Genomic DNA, 20,511 nt, shown 5'->3' on the forward strand with positions numbered 1-20,511 from the left:
ACGTCCATGATCCTGTCGCTGGTTTACCGGTTGCCCTTCCTTGGACCAATTTTAGTAGGTACTAACCACTGTATACCGGGAATACCCTAGAAGACCTGCCGTTTTGGAGATGCTCTAATCCAGTCATCTAGCCACTACAATTTGGCCTCTTACGTTTGTCCATATCTCCCGCTTCCAACACATAAACTTCAAGAACTGACTGTTCACTTGCTACCTAATATATCCCACTCCTTGACAGGTACAATTGTAATCAATGTACACTTCATCTGTCAGTGGTTTTAATGTTATAACTGATCAGTGTATATATACAAGTTACTTATTACACATGGCAGCATCTAGAATCAGTAACGCAATTGTTCCACTGGTTTTTTTTTTTAAATAAATATCTTGTAGAGCACTTTGTAGCCTGCAGGTGGCACTGTTTTCACTGCAGCATTTAAACAGATCCAGCCCTAAGACAGTTATTTTCTATAGATAAATAGTGTACTTGATAAAGTGACATCTTCACTGAATGGAGAGTAAACTTCTCTAAACTATTAAAATCAAATTATGCATATTTTTTTTTGTACTTAAACAGCTTACAAAGTGTAAATGTATTTATATTTCACATTTTTTTATTTCTAATGTTTGAATGCTAATTCAAAGTTGAATAATTGTAACTTTTTTTTTTGTTTGTAATTGTTACCATGTGTAGATTCAGTGATTTGTTTTATTACTAAACATTTTGCTTAGGGAGTTGATCTAATATTTGTTAACTCTGGTTGAAAAAGAGCCACTTTCTGAGTTTTGCTGACTTGCTAAATACATTGCTGAGTATTTGCTGATGTGCTAAAAAAATATATCATATTCAGTGCTTTGCGCTTGAATATTTGAACAGATCCATCAATTGTAATACAGATTACCGATGACCGATCTTTGATGCATGAAATTAGGCAGTTGTGTGACTTGATCCTAGTGGCCTATATCACTTTATAGGTGTTAATATGTTGTAAACGCATTTTTCTATACCCGGTGTTCTTTATTAACAAGCCTGTAAATGTGCAGTAAAATACAAGAGATGCATTTACGTATATATAAAATTAGTAAAATAAATGCTTATGTAATTGTCTAAATTGTCTGCAAGCAATTGTCTTCTGTAACCATCCGTGAAACATAGATTCTAGTAATAAGACAAACTCGTTTTCCACTTGCACTAACCTGCCAAATATTTATGGCCTGATATAGAATTGCACATACTGGAAGTAAAACAAGGTGGACTTTTGAGTGTTGTGTAAATTGCACCCAGTACATTTGGTACGGTGTATTGGGGCATGCAAACGCAAATGGAATACTGTGGGGGACTCTTCCGAATATCTCCCATATCTATACACGCCAGTATACCCAGGCAGTTAATAGCTGTTATGGTGTGCTGGGACTTGTAGTGTCATCATCTAAATTACTATTTTGTTACACTTCTTAACTCCACCCGTCAGGTGGGTTGGGGAGAGCCCTATTGCTAACTGCCTTTGTCAACTCTCATTGCCCAAGGTGATTGCCGGAGGCCCTCGTGCTATCTGCATTTGTCTGTTGGAAATATTAATAGAATATTTCTATTGCTAGATTTTTCTTAGTCTCTCTAAAGGTGTTGTCAAGGTCATAGGCAAATGCAGGGGGGGTTACAGTTGCCTGGAAAACCCCTTCCCTAGCCCACATTATGATGACCACAATTGAAATAGCATATAATACTAAAGTTGTATGAGTTGCAAGATCCCCTCAGTGTCACAAATTAAATAATTAGCATTACTGTACCTGTTTAATCTTTTAAAATGTTTCAGCCATTAATGAATGCACCAAGTAGGAGATCTGGAAAACATGAACTGTTAAGTGGTGCACTGATAAAGACCATCTATAGCAGTACTGGGGAACCTTTTTTCTGCCAAGGGCCATTTTGATATATATAACATTATTTGCGGGACGGTGATGGCCACTCCCCTCTGCTTGATGTCACACGGGGGCGGGGTCACAATTGCCGGTCATTACTGCAATGCCAGGCGCATCCTGAGGATACTTCGGGGAGCTGTAAGGGCAGCAGTGTTACCGTCTGAAGCGTCCTTCGGACGCTCCTGGCGGCACTGCTGCATAGATTCTGGCTGCAGGGTGACATTCTAGGCACCCTGCTAGCCAGATGAGGACAGAAGAAAAAAGTTCAGAGGGCCAGACCAAATGATTCTTCGGGCCTTATATGGCCACCTGGCCTGAGGTTCCCCATCCCTGGTCTATAGGGTCAATAATTAATACTGTATAATAATACACTATCCAGTACATAAGGAGACCAGTCTGTACATCTACGACCAGGGCAGTTCAAGGTTCTTTTTCTGCTCCCCCCAGACTCCCGGACTTGTTCAAATGATATGGAATGGAGCCGCCATCTGAAATAAAAACATTCAGCTCAGACAGGATGACCCTACTGCCACATATAAAGGCTTACTGTGATCGCTGGTCCTGTATATGTCAGGATTATTTCATACATTTGTACAGTATGATGTATATAAGTGCTGATTATGCCCTCTTCATGGACTGGCCACACTTGCTTTAAAATCAAGCATTTAGAAACCTTTATGTAGAAATCCTGCCTTTGCCACTGAAGGGGGAGATGTATCAAAACATGGAGAGAAAGGACCAACTATTCATTTCTTGCTGTAATTTTTTCAAACAGCCTGTAAAGGGACAATAAGAAGCTGATTGGTTGGTACATTATCTCTTTCCACTTTATCCCTCTCCAAGCTTTGATACATCTCCCCCTCTAGGTCTGTTAGTGAAGTTTTATTTGGTTCCACAGCCTTTATTATTTGTACCTGTGCCATATATCTCTTATCTCTTTTCAAAACGATCTTGCCAATGTTCACATTGAGGGTCTCATTCAGACCCGCTTGCAAGCGCCTATGCACGTCCAAGCGGGTCGATGTTGAGGCCCTGCGCACACGCAGCGGCCGCACTGCGTGTGCGCAAGCCCCGGAGCGAGAGAGAAATTCCCTCGCTCTGGGACTCACTACAAAAGGGGCGGCTGTCGATGGTGAGCGACAGCTCGCCCCGTTTTGTAGGCAGGGCGGGGGTGGCTACACAAACGGAGGCGTTCCCGACGAAACCCTCCGTTCAGGGGCGGCCCCACTGACATCACTCACTGGGGCTTGCGGTAGACGAGACCCTACCACAAGGGTCTCGTCGCAAGCCCCGATGTTCGCGATGGTCTTGACCAGCGCAACCATCAACCTGGCCACTCGCTAAAGCTGTGGGTGGTCACCCACACCCTAGGGAGCGGCCAGGAGGCCGGCTCTTCACATAGAAGCGGCAGCCCTCATTCAGAGCGAGTGCTCGCATTTTGCTAGCGGCTCTGAATGAGGTCCTGAGTTACCTGGCATCAACTTGCTGGGGTAAAGCCATTAAAGTGACGCATGACCACATCACAGTAGGCATCTGGTCACTCTGCACTCCCCTCCAATTGCCGAGCTACCAAACACCTCGTTCAGGACTATGGGAAGTCGTTGGCCAGTCTATTTGACCACCCTTGGCATGTCTGCCATATTTATTGATATGCAATCTGAACACAATAAAACAGCCGTTTATCTCATCATTTGAGCATTTAAAGTGACTACAATGAGAAAATGACCCTCGCCTCTCCCCTCTACATCCTTACTGTAGTGTAGCTTCCAAAATTATTTTGATCACTGCATTAGAACAGCTGCTGAGATTGGTGTGAGTGGGAGGACCAGTAGCAATCTCCGGCTTGTGGCTCATCATTGGTCTGCACAGTCACACATCCCTTTGCTGTGTCGCAGCGTCAAGCATTTACAGCGAAGCCTAGAGAACCACTGCTGCATGGTGGAGAGTACCACATCTACCGTAGGGTGACTTGTTTTCTTCACCCTATCTGAGAATGCTGCTTGAAGGTTTGGTTGGTGCTACATGGGCATTTTAGAAGGATGTAGTTATAAGACCGCCGGTCTCAATCCCGACACTACAATCCCGGCAGGGGATTTAACATACTGTAGACGTCGAAATACCGACGCCTATGTTAATCCCGACGCCGGGACCCCGACAGGACGCCGGACCGATTATCTAGCTCCGGAGGTAAGTAGCGATGTAGCCGGGGATGGGGGGGTAGGCTTAGGGACCCCCCCCGGGGAGACTTAGGGTTAGGCACCCCCAACCGGGGAGGGTTAGCGTAAGGCTAGGGATAGGGGGGGTGTTAGGTTTAGGCACTAGGGGGGGAGGTTAGGGTTAGGGACCCTCCCGTGAGCGTTAAGTTTAGGGTGTGGGGAGGGGGGTTAGGTTTAGGCACTAACTGGGGGAGGTTAGGGTTAGGCACCCCTAAAGGAGGGTTAGGGGATGGAGAGGGGAGGGTTAGATTACTTACCTCCGCTGTCGGGATTTCCTCCGCGTCGGGCTAGCGCTGTCGGGATTTGAACCTACACAGCCACCGGCATTTCAATCCCATTCCTTTTAGAATTACATTTTCCTAACCAGAAAAAACATTGGGTCCTTTAGCTGGTTTATAACTCTTTTACACTGGCCAAAGAATCCAGGATATTGCCGTATCAACCCGGATCGTGGCTCAGTGTAAAAGGGGCCAGGGTTTCATACCTGAGTCGAGCCGGGGTAGCAAGCAAGGTTGAACACGGGATGACCCTTGTAACCCTGCAGTGTGAACGGGTTACCGGGTTCCGTTCACAGCATAGAAAGATGCGGATCCCCAGCACTTGGAGATGATGACCCCAGCATCTTCACTAGAATATCAGAAGGGCACCGATCCATTGTGCATGGCTGTGATGCGCATCCTGATAAAATTCCTGGGCCCTCTATCCTCCAAAATCGCCCGCATTACCCTTAATATCAGTAATAAGCATAAACAATACATTTATTAAAAGCAATAGACACCTCTCTGTAATAATAACATAGCAGGCATGTTAAACAAACAAGTGTCACAAGTTATTACAAGTAAATCCAACAATAAAGCCGGATGAACCTGCGGGCCGCAAATGAAGGTCAGGGGAGCTACATGTGGCCGTAGGGCCCGCTACAGCCCCCCACTGGTGTACGCAGTTTTCTCATAACACGTAGAACTTCTCCATGCGTCTCCTATAACCTGTTACATACACTTATTAAATTACCCACTGACCTTGTCCTGTCAATGGCTCCTTGACATTGTTCATACTGTAAATCAAACCTCGTGTCTCAGTGTCCATATTGTAATTGAACCTGGCTTACAACATAATGAAATGACCATCTATTAAAGCCTGTGAACTCTCACATCCCGGCTGTCTCACTAATGAGTCTCCATTCTTTTTTAGAGATGTTGCAAGTTGATAAAGCGATCATCACTCTGATTAGTAACTAAGCCAATTTGACATTTTATCAGTGAAAGAGCCAATTCCAGAGGTTAGAGAGCATAAGTGACTGTAATTGCAGACTATGGTTAGAGATTAACTCTACACGAGGCAAACAGGAGGGCGCAACAGGTTTTAGGGGCATCATAATTAATAATATAAAAATGTTCCCCTTGATTTAAGTGATATGAATCCTGTTTTGAAAATCTGCAGATATATCGGTGCATCTGCTGATGTGTACGGGCAACCTGCTGATCGTCCGTACACATGCTGCCGGGACCCGGCGGTGACTGACAGCTCAACTGGATGGGCAAATTTAAATGCCCGTCCAGTTGTGACGTCAGGCCCGACACATCGGGCAGACGATAGGTAAGTGTATATGATAGGTCGGCAAGTCAGACAAACGACCGACCCGTCGATCTAGTGTGTTCCCAATATAACACTCCAGTCACTGCCCTCCCTTATACGCCCTAGTGTGTCCTCCCTAAGCTTTTACAAGCAGGGTTCTCTCCCCATTGTCTTCTCTACATATTTATGTCATTACACACTATAATTATGTGTTTATTTGAAATCGTGAAACGGTTAGTATCATTTTGTGCTTTTAATGTTTGTTTTTGAATGGTTCTACATAACACAGCGCTTGGGGCATCTTATAAATAAAGATGATAATAATTCATCAGTGATGTCACAGTTTCCCTGTAAGATGCTATAACCTGTATTCTGATGAATATTGGTTCCCTGCCTTTGTAGTGAATTGATGGAAACATTAAATTCCTTGCCAGGTGTACAAGTGTTTTCCTATAGTTGCAAATCCAATATCTTGTGTGCCAGCTTCAGCCGACATTGGGTTCTCCTGATGGGCCGGTGATGGTTTTCAGTCTGAAGAAACCAGAGGTTTAGTTATATGCAGACATTACTAACAAGTTTGGAATGTAAATGTCTTTTCTCTGCTAACCGTTCCTGTCACACTGCTCTCACCCTTATTGACCATCAATGCAATACAATAAATTATGCAGGAAGCTATTTCATGACCGGAGTTAATTTAGCTTAAAGTGTGTTTTTAAACCACTGGTCTCCTTGGTATCCTGTTTTATTATTCTCATACCTATCGCCAAAAGCATAAGGCTGCAGAAGGCGGACATTTTCTGTTTCTCATGCAGGCTGAGGTGACCGTTGGGAGGGTAACTGACATCAAATGCAATCATTTAGGGGGAGATTTATCAAAGCTTGGAAACGTACCAACCTATCAGCTCCTAACGGTCATTTTTCAATGCAGCCTGTAAAATGGTAGTTAAAAACATCTTGGTTGGTAATTTGGGGTCTGTGTACTTTGCCTTGGAGAGAGATAAAGTACCAACCAATCAGCTCCTAGCTGTCACATTGCAGGCTGTTTGAAAAATGACAGTTAGGAGCTGATTGGTTGGTACTTTATCTCTGTCCACTTTATAGCTCTCCAAGCTTTGATAAATCTCCCCCTTAATGTGCTATGTCAAATTAAATAGATATCACCAATGAAAATTGTGTAACTTGAAAAAAACATAATTTTTACATGTATGGATTTATTTTGAAACCCCTTTTCTACATATTTCTGGCTAGGTCATCTTTGTAGCGTGTGATTTTACCTCATGCTATAAGCAACATGCATTCATACAGGTATGCGGCTTGAATAGAATCAAGTTAAAACACAAGTAAATATCAATAGCATTGCATTTATGTATTAGCAGTTATTTGTATACCACACACAGTTTACACATCGCTTTACTTTGTTTTAACATCGTTCGAAGCGAATCCCAAATGCAGATTTTTAACAACAGTGGATACGTAGCCTTAGCGATGTCACTGGTCTATAGTGAATTGATAGGCTGCATTCATAATTAACAATATGGGGTCAGCCCACAAAATGGCCGCTTCCACTGTGTACACTTATGAATGTGATAAATCTTTCCTGAGGGCTGTTCCTCTTTAGCAATAAGTCTTCATTGCTAAGAAGATCTTTATGTTTAATCCCAAAGTAGACGTATACTTTACGAGAAGATCAGAGTAGAATATACAATGGCGAGATTGTTCTGCTATTGGTTTAACCAAAGAGGATCAGATTTGTGAGGCATAATCTTGTTGTATGGATTATATCACTACTAAGTTATAAATTCTTTGGGCCGAAGTGTATTGTAGTGAATGCTAAGTAACTCTTCTTTACACCAGGAGAATAAGTAACTTTATTAGGTGTAATGCATCGGCTAACCCATCACATCACTTAACCGGTCAGCAAGGTGTGACATACTGTAAGCTTACCAGATCACATTAATAAACAAAGTCACAAACAAAAGACACCTACAATAGGTTCAGTATATTGTTATGTTGACTTTGAGCATGTCTACACTGATGTAATGTTTACATGGACAGGATGTCGACAATGTGTTTTTGTTGTGAGTCTATCCCTAATCCTAAATGTAACCCTAACACTTTAATGATAACCCTATTTTATATGTCGGCTCTGTCCAGGTCATCATTTTCCAGTTGTCTACATTTATTCTGGTGTCGACATTATCAGTGTCAACCTAATGACTGCATCCCCCTGCAACAGGCCTGTTTCAGGAGCGGCACAATTTTAGCAGCCATGAAAGGTGCATTAGTATAAGTGTCTCTCATTAATCAGTTAATATGGTAACCTAATGTGGCACGCCAAATTCTGCCGACTTCTGTGGATTCTCTCTGTGGCAAACGAGTCGATCATTATTACTTTGGTGATTAGTAATGTGACTCCCCTAATTAATGTAGACCCACAAATTTTGTGCACCAGAGCATGTAATCATTTTATACTCTAAACTTTTCTTGTCTCTGTGTATTTTAGCTCAGCGGACTACAATCAGGGAAGACCAGATTCCATACACTTCACAAAGGACAAATGGTAAGTGCCTTCCACCTTTCCCTGTCTCCTTCAATCCCGTTTCCTGGATCTCCCCCCACCGTTTGCTGGGGCACTCAAAAAGTTTAGTTTGGAAGATTCTAGTCTACAATATAATAATGCATGTGGGTAGTGAAAGTGACACCTGATTGGACAGGGTTTATGTTGGCCATCCTATCAGGTTATGCTTTCAGCTACACCCCTCCCGCTGTGGATCTGATTCAGAGATGTGCGCTAATGCTGCAGCTGCAAATTTTGTGCTCAGCGTCTGTGCGAAAATATGCAATGTCGCAGCAGCATGGATTTGTATTGCGACGTCCACTGGTGGCTTCGCAAATCCAAGCACTTCATACAAAGCTGCAGAATTGGTCGCAGATCAGGCGATAATAGGGCCATCTGAGTAACCCTATGCTCGCCCAGAATGGCCGCAGGAACCGAAATGCTGCAGCCATATTGACTGAGTATGGTAGAGACACACTCTGAAAATGGTCGCGACACAGCTGTGTTTGAGTCGCCACCCCCCGTTACCGCCCACAAGCGGTGCCTGCCTGTCAATCACTCACTGCGAGCGACAGCGGTAATGAAACTTGATGCATGCGCGGTGTGACTCAGTCACATGCCCAGACCACCGATAATCGGGCAAATGCGTAAACATCGCAATTCCGTACGTCCCTGAATCAGGCCCTCTATAAGGATGCAGCAATCCCCCCCATCCCCCACACTTTCGCTGGAATTAGCGCCTCTATAACAGTAATATTCATGCACGCCATCATATAAAAAGCTGTTCCAAGACCATACTTACCAATAGCCCCAACATTCCTTTAACAGTGCTGATTTTTAGATGACAATAAGGGGATGATCTCACAGGAAGTGGGTGTGGCCTATGCAGATTGGAGTGGCAGTTGTCTGGATTGGGGTTTTAGGAATTTTTTTGTCCCGTTTATATTTTAAATCCGGAATGTTTGGAGGTATACTACAGACGGCTGCCTTCTCCCGTGTTGGGGCAGGAATTGTTATTAGTTCAAATCTAATAGGACTTTGGCAAAGGCAGGTTTGGAAACCACTAATATTTTATCCTATGAGTGCTGCCTCTGGCAGAGGGAACGTCTTCAAGCACTTAAGTTATTTTATATTTTAGTGTCTGCATAGTTCACTATATCTGCTATGCAACATGAAATGATTGCTTTGAACTGTATTCTCTTTGCAGTCGATCAATCATTTTCCTCCGTATAAAAGCCCACGTTCTAGGGCTGATGCACAGTTACACTTCAGTCTGTTTTGCAGACTGATCCTGCGCTTGCCCCGTATCCGAGTGGTCCGCCTCTCCGTCGCATCTCCATAAGCGAATCTATGGACAAACTAGGTGTGACGGGGTGTAGGCTAGGTTTGGTTAGATTGCATGGAGAGCTTGCAGACGGACCTGCGGGCTATGCTGAATTGTGCGCACTCAGAGATCCGTTTGATTTTGGATGTAACTCTGACCACAAGCAGAGGGCTGCAAGCGCACATTCACAGCGATGACGGCATGGAACCAAGGGGTGGTGCAGTTGCATCTGTGCACGCAATGCAGGTGCAAATGCGGCTGTCTGTGAATCGATCCCCCGATTCGGAGGAGCACGCTGACTGCACGCCTAACCGGACGCGGGTGTGTCACTGACAGCTATTGTGTCTGACGATGCAGTAGCACTGCCACAGGAGGCCATGTTCAGACACAGAAATTACATATGTCACAGGGCTGGTGCAAACTTCGGTGGTGCACATGGTGCCTCTAAAGAGGCACCTAAACGGACAAGCACTGCTGCCAGTGGGTGTCTCAGTATGCTCAGAATCAGTTGCGGCATTAGCATGATGAAGTAACACAGCTGCGGCTAAAGGCGCGTCCACGTGCACCTGTAAATCAGGCCCAGAATCATAATGCTATTTTACTATTACTACATTACTAGCCTATACTGATATTATTTTTACAGCGTTTGTTGGATAAGGCTGGTATTTTCCCGTTGCATGTTGTGTATGAGTCTGTGTGTGCGTAACTTCTGGGCTGGCACAGGCTGCTCATGATGTCTCTCCATTGTGTGTAGACAGTAATGGTGCGTACACACTGGGCGATATTACTGAGCGACTGCACGATTACGACATCGTAATCGTGCAGTCGCTCAGTAATCGTGCACAAATTGTGCACTTTTATGTCGGAAACGACCAGCGATGCGCACTCCCACTGGTCGTTTCCGACATTGTCCATCGCCTGAACATGCAGCACAATCTGCCGATAACGACAGATTGGCATGTTCAGGAATGATGGGCAGTGCCTGCACTGAACGACTGATCGGTCAGTGCAGACACTACAGGGGATCAGGAACGATGGTACGATTACAATGTCGTAATCGTACTGTCTTTCCTGATCGCACAGTGTGTACGCACCTTAAGGGGTGTTGTCACAAATGTCTGAAGAGACAGGAGGTTTCATTTTCCATTATTATTATCATTATCCTTTATTTATATAGCGCCACAAAGGTTCCGCAGCACCTTACACAGTACATAAATGAGCACACAAGAAATAGTTATTAGCAGTACAAAACAATGCAGGACAAGGACATGGTTTATAAACATATCTGCATAGCACAAGCAGCAGGGTGTCTGCAACCAAGTGTTAGGTGCCAATTGGGGAGTTAGGAGTACATGATGGTATAAGTAGGGGAAGAAGCATGTGAGGGACGAGGGCCCTGCTCGTGAGAGCTTTCATTCTAAAGGGGAGGGGCAGACAGGGGCGACACAGATGGGGTAGATAGAGAGGAAGGAGCATAGAGCAGTGGGTTAGGATATATGCTGCGGAATGTGCGTGTTTTAAGATGACCTGATGTTATTTAAAAATTAAGTTCTTCATTCTTCTAGCTCTATAACAAAAAATAGATTTTATTTATGTGTTATTTACATGAGAAATGTACAAAATAAAGTAGTTGCCCTTTAATTTTTGTCTGTTACATTATAGCATCTAAATACATCCAGGTAAAAATGTGGCTATTATGGGACTGTCCCGCCATCCTAATAGTGAATACTTTTGTCCCAGCCTATAGGTTCTATCATGATGGCTTTGGGATTGGGATCTGGGGTCTGTATTGTGTCAGCCCTAGAGGTCTGGGGATTCTAGTCTGTGGCCACCAGAGTCCTGTGGTCTGTAATGTGTCACAACCAAAGATTTGGGGGCTCAATTATATAACTCGCAGATATTTGGGTGAGATATATATTGTAAAGCCCCCAGAAAGATGGGGTTAGTATTGTAAAGCCACGTTAGGATTGGAGAAGGGTGTTCTTAAATATAAATACCACAGAGATTCGGGTTCGATTCCCACTACAGCCCTGTGTGGAGTTTGTATATTCTCCCTGTGCTTGCGTGGGTTGCCTCCGGGTACTCCGGTTTCCTCCCATACTCCAAAAATATACTGGTAGGTTAATTGGCTTCCCACAAAATTGCCCATAGTGTGTAAGTGTGGGGGTATGTGGTTGGGAATATAGATTGTAAACTCCACTGGGGCAGGGACAGATGTGAATGATAAGATATTCTCTGTAAAGCGCTGCGGAATATGTGTGCGCTATATAAATAACTGGTAATAATAATAATGTATTGTTCACTATAGTGTTTTCTGTTGTTTTTGAGTTATTAGAATGCTGTATGTATTGTAAAATGGTTATTAGAATGCTGTATGTGTTGTAAAAATGGTTATTAGAATGCTGTATGTGTTGTAAAATGGTTATTAGAATGCTGTATGTATTGTAAAATGGCTATTAGAATGCTGTATGTATTGTAAAATGGTTATTAGAATGCTGTATGTGTTGTAAAATGGTTATTAGAATGCTGTATGTGTTGTAAAATGGTTATTAGAATGCTCTGTGTTGTAAAATGGTTATTAGAATGCTCTATGTATTGTAAAATGGTTATTAGAATGCATTTTCTGCTGGCAAAGTGGGGTTTAAAATATTGACCGTTTCATATATTTTGGGGGATTTAATAGAGCGCTGCCCACATCTGACAAATGATTAAAGTTTTTTGTCTTTCTTTTTTATTTACTTTTGTATTCATTGTCTTTGATACTTTATTTACCTTATTGATTAATTTCTGCTTGTATCCATCTCAAATAAAGCTACAAGCACTATGTTATAGTATGCCGCTATTGCGCAGGGATAAGATGTTCCGTCAGCCCCTGCAATATCACGGTAGCTGGGGTCGCTAATAGAATGTTTTCCCAATTCTCTGTCCATGTTTTACTCTAAAGACAGAACTTAAGCCAGCTCAGCTGGGCTCCTGGAGCCTCTTTACACCCTCCTCCACTCAGCACTGTGACATTCCTGCACCCAGGGAAACCATCGCTTCCATCGGAGAATCCTTCATGCCTGGTTGCCTTCCAGTCTCCAAAACCTTTGACTCCTACACAAGAGAGAGGATTACATCTTAACAGCGGCCTATTCAGCTCTAGAGAATGGGCATTAGAGCACAATTCCCACTTCTCAGGACACCTTAAAGTGACAGTGCTCCTGCCTCTCACTCCATGGTGCTGTCTGTGCGGCTTATGTTTGCGCTATGCAGATTAAAAATTAGAATGTGAACAGATTTTATGAGATTCAGGTCTATATGTGTATACCTTCTCCTACCTTGTCCAATTTGAATTAGATGGATTGAAGTTGCATGGCCTTGTGTAAATTGGCTGAGTGAGTCTTTGTAGTTGTGGTTAGGACAGACAACTTAACCTTAATTGCTCCTCCAGCACTACTACCCTTAGGTGGTGACTTGGGGTTGTTCTTAGTAAGTTCATGCATATTACATAAATAAATGTGTTTGTTATGCAGTCGGGAAGCCGGCGGACCTATAAACCTTCTATCGGATGAGGTGTTGTCATGTGTGCAAACCACTTATCATACTAACTTAAAATAAAGACACTGAGACGTGGATTTGGCAGATAACTTGATGGCGATTTATTGGAGCAAATAAATTATTATTATTTATTATTATTTAAGGTTGTATGGTGGCAAAGAAAGGACGGCCAGAAATCAGCCAAATCTGCTATGCCAACACACAAACAACAAGGGGCATAGCAGGCGTAGATCGCCCAGAGTGCATACACATAACCATGTAACTCATATCATCAACAAAAAGGTAACGCTCACCCCCATCTTGACTTCCCACCCGTTTAAGTGGTGATACTGCCCCCCGTTAGGTTGGTACAGCCAACTACCAGTCAACGAAGGGAGCGCCCTTAAATCATAATTGCACCCGGACTGGTGACCTGCCGTTCTTTCCCGCCACCCAAGACAAACCCACTTCATACAAAAATTTATAGGGGAGGGAGGGCGGGAAATCTGGAACAAAGAGGGTTAAGCCCACACTTCAAGCCCATTATATAAAGTTCCTGTTGCAAAAACGCCCCTAACTGCCATAGGCTAACTCCCACCAGTCATTTGCATACATGCCGGCCCCCATCCTAGAGGTTTAAAACACCTCTTTTCTTATTTAATCTTTCGGTTTCTCTTCCCGACAGCCTGCTTCCTGACTGTCATATCCCACCGGGAGCCTGACGCCCGGCATCCCGATCGAAGGGACTTCAGGCGCCGAGCGCGGATAGCCGCGCGGGGGAGGGTTAGGTTTAGGGTTCCCGGAGGGGGGGGACTTAGGGTTTAGGCACCCCCCCTCGGGAGCTTAGGTTTAGGCTAAGGGAAGGGGGGGTTAGTGTTAGGTACCCCTGGGGGGGACTTAGGGTTAGGCACCCCCCTAACGGTTTAGGCAGCGGGGAAGGGGGGGTTAGGTTTAGGCACTTAGAGGGGGGATTAGGGTTAGGCACTGGGGGGGGAGGTTAGGGTTAGGCACCCTAAAGTAGAGTTAGGGGTAGAATTAGGTTAGTTAGTACTTACCTTTAGGACGATCGGAATTTCATCCTCTGCCGGGATGCCGCTGTCGGGATTCCAACCACCAGGCATGGGTCCGGCGGTAAATCATACCGATTCCACGTGTCTGAACTATTTTCACCCCCTGGGGGTTGATGCAGATTTCAATGCAAGTCAGCCACAATTGCACTCGCATTGCTTGCAGGGAAATAAATACATACTTTTGCCCGTAGTACGGACATGTACAAATTCTGCAGTCGGATTTCCCCTATCCATATGCTTGGTTACATAACCGCCATCATTATTACTGCGCACTTCCACCAGCCCTGTTGTTGGTGCGAGCAATGTGACCGTAAACTATAGTATTTACATATACACACAAATGTGCATAGCCCACAATTCCAACTACTCGCCCTCACTAAACTTCGCCTACTCACAAGCGCCCCAGCTTCACCCCTTCAACCCACGGTTGCCGCGTCAAGTGAAGCTGGAGGCCTTCGGGAGACTTGTCCACTCTTTTGGGCATCCGGGAGAGCAACCCGAGATTCAGGAGCCTCCTGGACGTTCCTGGATCGTAGGCAAGTGTGCGTCACCGCATAGTGTAGATTGCATGTTCATAAGTTGCCTCTGGTTCTGGAGTATGTATGGGGCAAAAAGACGCAAGATCCGTCTGCCAAGCGGACTTAAGTTCAATTCTGCATGGGCCCCTATGGTGTCAGAGACTCAACATTAATATCAATAGGGGGTGTGTAAATCCTTTATTTCTACTTCAGGGTCCATAGGGTATCCACAGGATACCTTGGGGGTATAGGTGATGACGTCAGTCTTCAGGCACCACAGAGTTAAAGTTTTCAGCCTCCCAGGATGCATCTGGGTCCCTCTCCTATACCCCGCCCCCGGGCCAAGGCATCTCAGTTTCGTCGGTGCCTGGCCGGAGTCGGAGGCACTGTGCAGAGGGGGGCTATGAAGAGCCCCTGAAGTTTCTTTTAAAGGCAGCGCTGGCTGCACATCTGGGAGTACAGCATGGACAGTCAGTACTGACGTCCATGCCGTCTCCCCTACACCCCGCCGGTACCAGAACGCCGGTACTGATCCGGGGATGCTGGTAGACATCTGGGGTCACGGCTAGCGGTGTCCCCAGATGTTTTGGACCATGGCCGGATCCAAGGGGATGCAGGTAAGCAGCGGGGTCCCGCGGTGGGTCCCCGCTGGTCACATGGTCCTGAGTCCCCAGGCAGGGGGCTCCCTGGGGACTGGCTGCAGCGTGGAGCCAGGCGACCAACCTGCGCTTCCACTACCCCCTGGGACAGCGGGCCGCTGCTGAGCGGCATGCGCTGCGGCGTCCCAGGGGTTAAATGCATGCCAGGGGAGCGCGCTTTCCCTGTCTCACAGCCGGCGCCTCCCCTGCTGCACACAGCCTCTCTGGTCTGCCTGATTGGCCACAGTGTGTCAGCTGTCCTCCCCAGGCCGGCCTCCTTCATCTTCTGCTCCTCGGTGGCCATCTTTAAAGCATGGTGAACACTGCTGGAAGCCTGTGAGCGGTGGCATTGCGGTCTGGGTCCCCCAGCATACCTCTCCTCTGTTTGTCACAGGTCAGTGTATGCAGCGCTGAGTCCTACCAGCCTGAGGGTCTGAGTAGTTGAGAATCAGCGCTAATAGTGCAGGGATTTGTTTCTTCTGCATTGTATGTGACTGAACTGCTAGCCTGCTGTCTGTACTTTCACTTTCTACTGTCAGCTTTATTACTGTCCCTGATCTTGCTCTGCTCAAAGCCCTTGCGGTGCGCGGTGTGCAGGGTGTTATTCACACTATACCAATACGTATAGGTGTGAGTGTCACATACTTACCATCATGTCTGAGACTGATTTTCCTCTCCAGCTCATGTGTACTAAATGTAAGGTACCAATAGCGGAGGGGGAGGGTAACGCGGAGGGGTTATGCCCCCAGTGCCTGGCACTGTCACGGCCGATTATGGTCACGGTCCCGGTACAGGAACCTCCCTGAGCTTGTTTCGCTAAGGCGCTTACAACCCTTGTGGGCCAGCTAGCTCCGCCACCTGCGTTTACCCAGACGGGTTTGTCCCAGCAGTCAGTGGTGTCGTCACCCATGCGGGAGTTCCCTAGACAATTGATGGTACCCCACAGTCTCCCTGTCCCTTCCCAGGTTTCTCCGGAGCCTGCGTGGGTTAATACTCTTAACTACATCGGTTCAGCATTTGTCCGATGTTTTACAGGGGGAGTCTGTGTTGCGGCCTCATAACGGCCGGTGGCGTCTTTATCTGCTCCTTATGGGGATGACGATGAGACGTCAGATCATGGGGAGATTCTGGATCTATCTGACCAAGAACCTCTCCGTACCAAAGAGCCGGACGCTAAGTCCAAGGTGTATATCCCTGGTCTTATTCGAGCGGTCCGCTCGGCTTTAGTTATTGAGGATATTGATCCTTTGGTGGCCACATTCATATATGCCTTTTTAAGGATATTAAGGGTGAGGCTACGGTTTTCCCTCTTTCTGATCAATTAGTGGATCATTTAGAGGAGGCGTGGAAAAATCCAGGTAAACGGTTTCAGCCCCAGAGACGCTTAGCCGTGGCTTATCCGTTTGCGGTCAATTATTTTTCTAAGCGGGAATCCCCTACGCAAGTGGATTCACATGTCACACGCCTAGTCAAAAGTGCCACGTTGCCTATGCCTTCGATGTCATCCTTGAAGGATGTCACTGACCGCAAGGTGGAGATCTGCCTCAAATCCGTTTATTCCCTTGCAGGGAAGCATCCAGACCGGCTCTGGCCGTGTGTTGGGTAGCCAGAGCTATGGAGCGCTGGGCGGATAATTTGGAGGCGTCTTTGGACTCTGACTGTTCGGCTGAACAGACCGAGTTGGTGGGCAATCTCTGAGACTCGGCCACTTACATTAATGAAGCGGCCTTAGATATTTGTATGCTCACCTCTAGGATCTCCTCTGCAGCTGTGGCTGCTCGTCGCACCTTATGGTTGCGTTCTTGGAAAGTGGACGCGGATTCCAAAAAGGGATTAGAAGGTCTGGACAGGTACTATTTGGTCCAGATCTGGACAAAATTGTAGTTACGTTGGCAGCAGCAAAATCTGCATGTCTTCTGTCTGCTACGATTCCTTCTAGTGCTGGTGGGTCGTCCTTTAGGCCTCACAGGGCCCAAGGTAGGCCTAAAGTACAGTCCTTTCCACGGCAGGCTGGGGCCAAGAAATTGTCCAAGCCCAAGAAACAGGTCTGGAGTACCAGACGTCCGGCTCCAAGGTCAGATAACAAACCTGCGGCCTGACGGTCCAGGCCTCCTTTTGGGGGACCCCAAAGTGGGGGGCGCCTGCTTCAGTTCGCCCGGTGCTGGTTGCAGTGCATGTTCCAATTTCCCAGAGGGGCCTGGGTTTCTATTCCATTCTATTTTTGGTGCAGAAACCCAATGGGTCTTACCGTTCAATACTAAACCTAAAGGCCCTCAGCAAGTCCTTGAGGGTGCCTCTGTTTCGGATGGAGACCCTGCGGTCCATTATTCTGGCACTGGAAACTGGGAACTACATGGTGTCATTGGACATCCAGGACGCTTACCTGCATGTCCCTATTCTTTTGCGCCATCAGCAGTTCCTCAGATTGGCAATCTGCAACGAACATTTCCAGTTCCGGGCACTGCCTTTTGGCCTGGTGACTGCTCCACGGGTATTCACCAAGGTCATGGCGGCTCTCCTGCGGACGCAGGGAGTCCGACTGTTGCCTTATCTGGACGACCTCCTGTTGATAGCGGGGTCTCCAGAGCTTCTTTTACACCATCTGGATCTGACGATTGCGGTACTGCAACGTCACGGCTGGTTGACAAACTGGCAGAGGTCCACTCTCACCCCGTCTCAGAGGATCCTGCACCTCGGGGCCTTATTGGACTCCAGGCAGCAGTGGATCTTTGTGACGGAGGAAAAGATCCTTGCTTTGTAGTTGAGGGTGCGCAGTTGTCTGCAGTGTCATCGAGTGTCGATACACTTGGCAAAGAGGTTATTGGGCTCAATGGTGTCGGTATTCGACATGGTGGAGTACGCCCAATTTCACTCCAAACCTCTGCTGCTATTGATCCGGTCCAGATGGAATGGATTGCCTCAGTGTCTCAAGTCCCAGACGATGGGGCTCACTCCGGATGTTCACCTGTCTCTAACCTGGTGTTTGCAGACGACCCACCTCAACAAGGGTCGCCCGTTCTGGGTGGCGAACTGGGTCCTGTTAACAACGGACGCCAGTCTCCGGTGCTGGGGAGCTGTCACGGGTCCACACTTGTTTCAGGGCAGGTGGACTCGGGCGGTAGCGGAGCTTCCAATAAACATTTTGGAGCTCCATGCGGTGTCAAGAGCTCTCCAGCGGGCACAGCCGGTTCTCCAGGGTCACCCTGTGCAGGTCCCGTCGGACAACGCCACCACGGTGGCCTATTTAAACCAGCAAGGAGGAACCGGGAGAGTGGTCTTTATACCAGGACGTCTTTCGGAGTCTGGTGGACAAGTGGGGTCTTCCAGAGATAGACCTCATGGCGTCCCGGCACAACAACAAGTTGCCGGTGTACGGGTCTCGAACATGAGACGAAAAGGCGTCTCTGGTGTATGCCCTGTCCGTCTAGTAGACGTTCCAGTTTGCCTACCTTTTCCCTCCATTTTCCCTTCTTCCGCGGGTATTACGGAAATTCAAATCAAGAAGGAGGTACGCTACTGTTGATAGCTTCCGAGTGGCCCAGACGGCACTGGTTCTCCGACCTCCAGAGTCTGTCAGTAGACGTTCCTCTGAGGTTACCATTACGACCGAATCTGCTGTCATAGGGTCCTTGTCTTCACCCGGACCTGACTCGGCGTGGCTGTTGAGACGGCCATGTTAAGGTCCAGAGGGTTTTTCTAGCTCCGTGGTGCAAACCATACTAAGAGCTCGTAAACCTTCCTCGGCAAGAATCTACCATCGTGTGTGGCATACTTTCTTCCGGTGGTGTAGACCTAGAGGGTATTCCCTTAGGGAGTTCCGCCTGTCTAGGGTGTTGGCTTTCCTACAGGCTGGACTGGATCATGGGCTTCGCCTGGCTTCTCTGAAAGTGCAGGTGTCTGCCCTGTCAGTCTGGTTTCATCGTAGGATTGCTGCGCTCTCTGATGTGCACACCTTTATGCGAGGTTTCTTCGCATTCAGCCACCTTTTGTTCCACCGGTGGCGCCTTGGAATTGGGCTGTGGTCCTGAGAGTTCTCTAGGGGCCGCCGTTTGAACCACTGGACTCAGTGGACTTTAAATGGCTTACAGCTGAAACCATATTCCTTCTGGCCATTGCCTCGGCCAGACGGATTTCGGATTTAGGGGTTCTCTCTTGTAGACCCCCTTTTCTGATTTTTCATAGGAATAGGGCGGTGCTTCGCACTCGTCCGGGATTCCTTCCCGAAGTGGTATCCAGTTTTCACATCAATGAAGAAATTGTTGTGTCGGCTTTCAATTCACCTGGACTTTCAGTGGGTGACGCCACTTGGGATGTTGTGCGGGCATTGAGAATTTATGTTGACCACACTTCTTCTTTTAGGAAGTCGGACGCCTTGTTTGTCCTCTATGGCTTCCGTAAAAAGGGTTGGCCTGCTTCAAAGTAGACTTTGGCAGGCTGGATTCGTATGGCAATTTCAGAAGCTTATCTTCATGAAGGTCTTCCAGTTCCCTCCTTGGTGAGGGCTCATTCCACTAGGTCTGTGGGTCCTTCATTTGCAGCTAGACGTGGTGCCTCTGCAGTTCAGATCTGCAAGGCTGCTACGTAGTCTTCTGTCAATACCTTTGTGAGGTATTACGCTTTTGACATCTTTGCCTCTCAGGATGCTTCCTTCGGGCGGCGGATTCTCCTCTCAGCACAGGAGCGTCCCCACCCTTAAAGGATACTGCTTTGGGACATCCCCAAGATATCCTGTGGATACCCTATGGACCCTGAAGTAGAAAATATGAGATATGGTAAGAACTTACCCTTGTTATCTCTATTTCTACGAAGTCCATAGGGTTCCACAGGACTCCCGCCCTGTCGCACCTGTACTGCAGATGGGCTTTATTCTGGTCACCGGTTTTTCCGTCTCCCTATGGTGAGAATGTGATTCTTGTGAGTGTCCAGATTTTTTTCTTCTCTCTCTTTCTTCTCCTCCTCCGGCCTATGGCTTGTGACGTAACTGAGATGCCTTGGCCCGGGGGCGGGGTATAGGAGAGGGACCCAGATGCATCCTGGGAGGCTGAAAACTTTAACTCTGTGGTGCCTGAAGACTGACGTCATCACCTATACCCCCAAGGTATCCTGTGGAACCCTATGGACTTCGTAGAAATAGAGATAACAAGGGTAAGTTCTTACCATATCTCATATTATTC

At 46.7% G+C, this 20,511-nt stretch overlaps 1 protein-coding gene across 3 annotated transcripts in view; it reads left to right on the forward strand.

The window, feature by feature from the left end:
* PLXNB1 (plexin B1) overlaps positions 1–20,511 on the forward strand; it is a 221,074-nt gene that overhangs the window by 61,935 nt on the left and 138,628 nt on the right. For all 3 annotated transcript variants that reach the window (XR_015872977.1, XM_088459764.1, XM_088459765.1), the window contains exon 2: positions 8,215–8,271. The gene's annotated coding sequence lies outside the window, so the exon portion shown is untranslated. The remainder of the gene's footprint in view (positions 1–8,214; positions 8,272–20,511) is intronic.

The sequence above is a fragment of the Taudactylus pleione genome, unplaced genomic scaffold (assembly GCF_031769625.1).
Source record: "Taudactylus pleione unplaced genomic scaffold, aTauple2 ptg000934l, whole genome shotgun sequence".
Classification (NCBI taxonomy): Eukaryota; Metazoa; Chordata; class Amphibia; order Anura; family Myobatrachidae; genus Taudactylus; species Taudactylus pleione.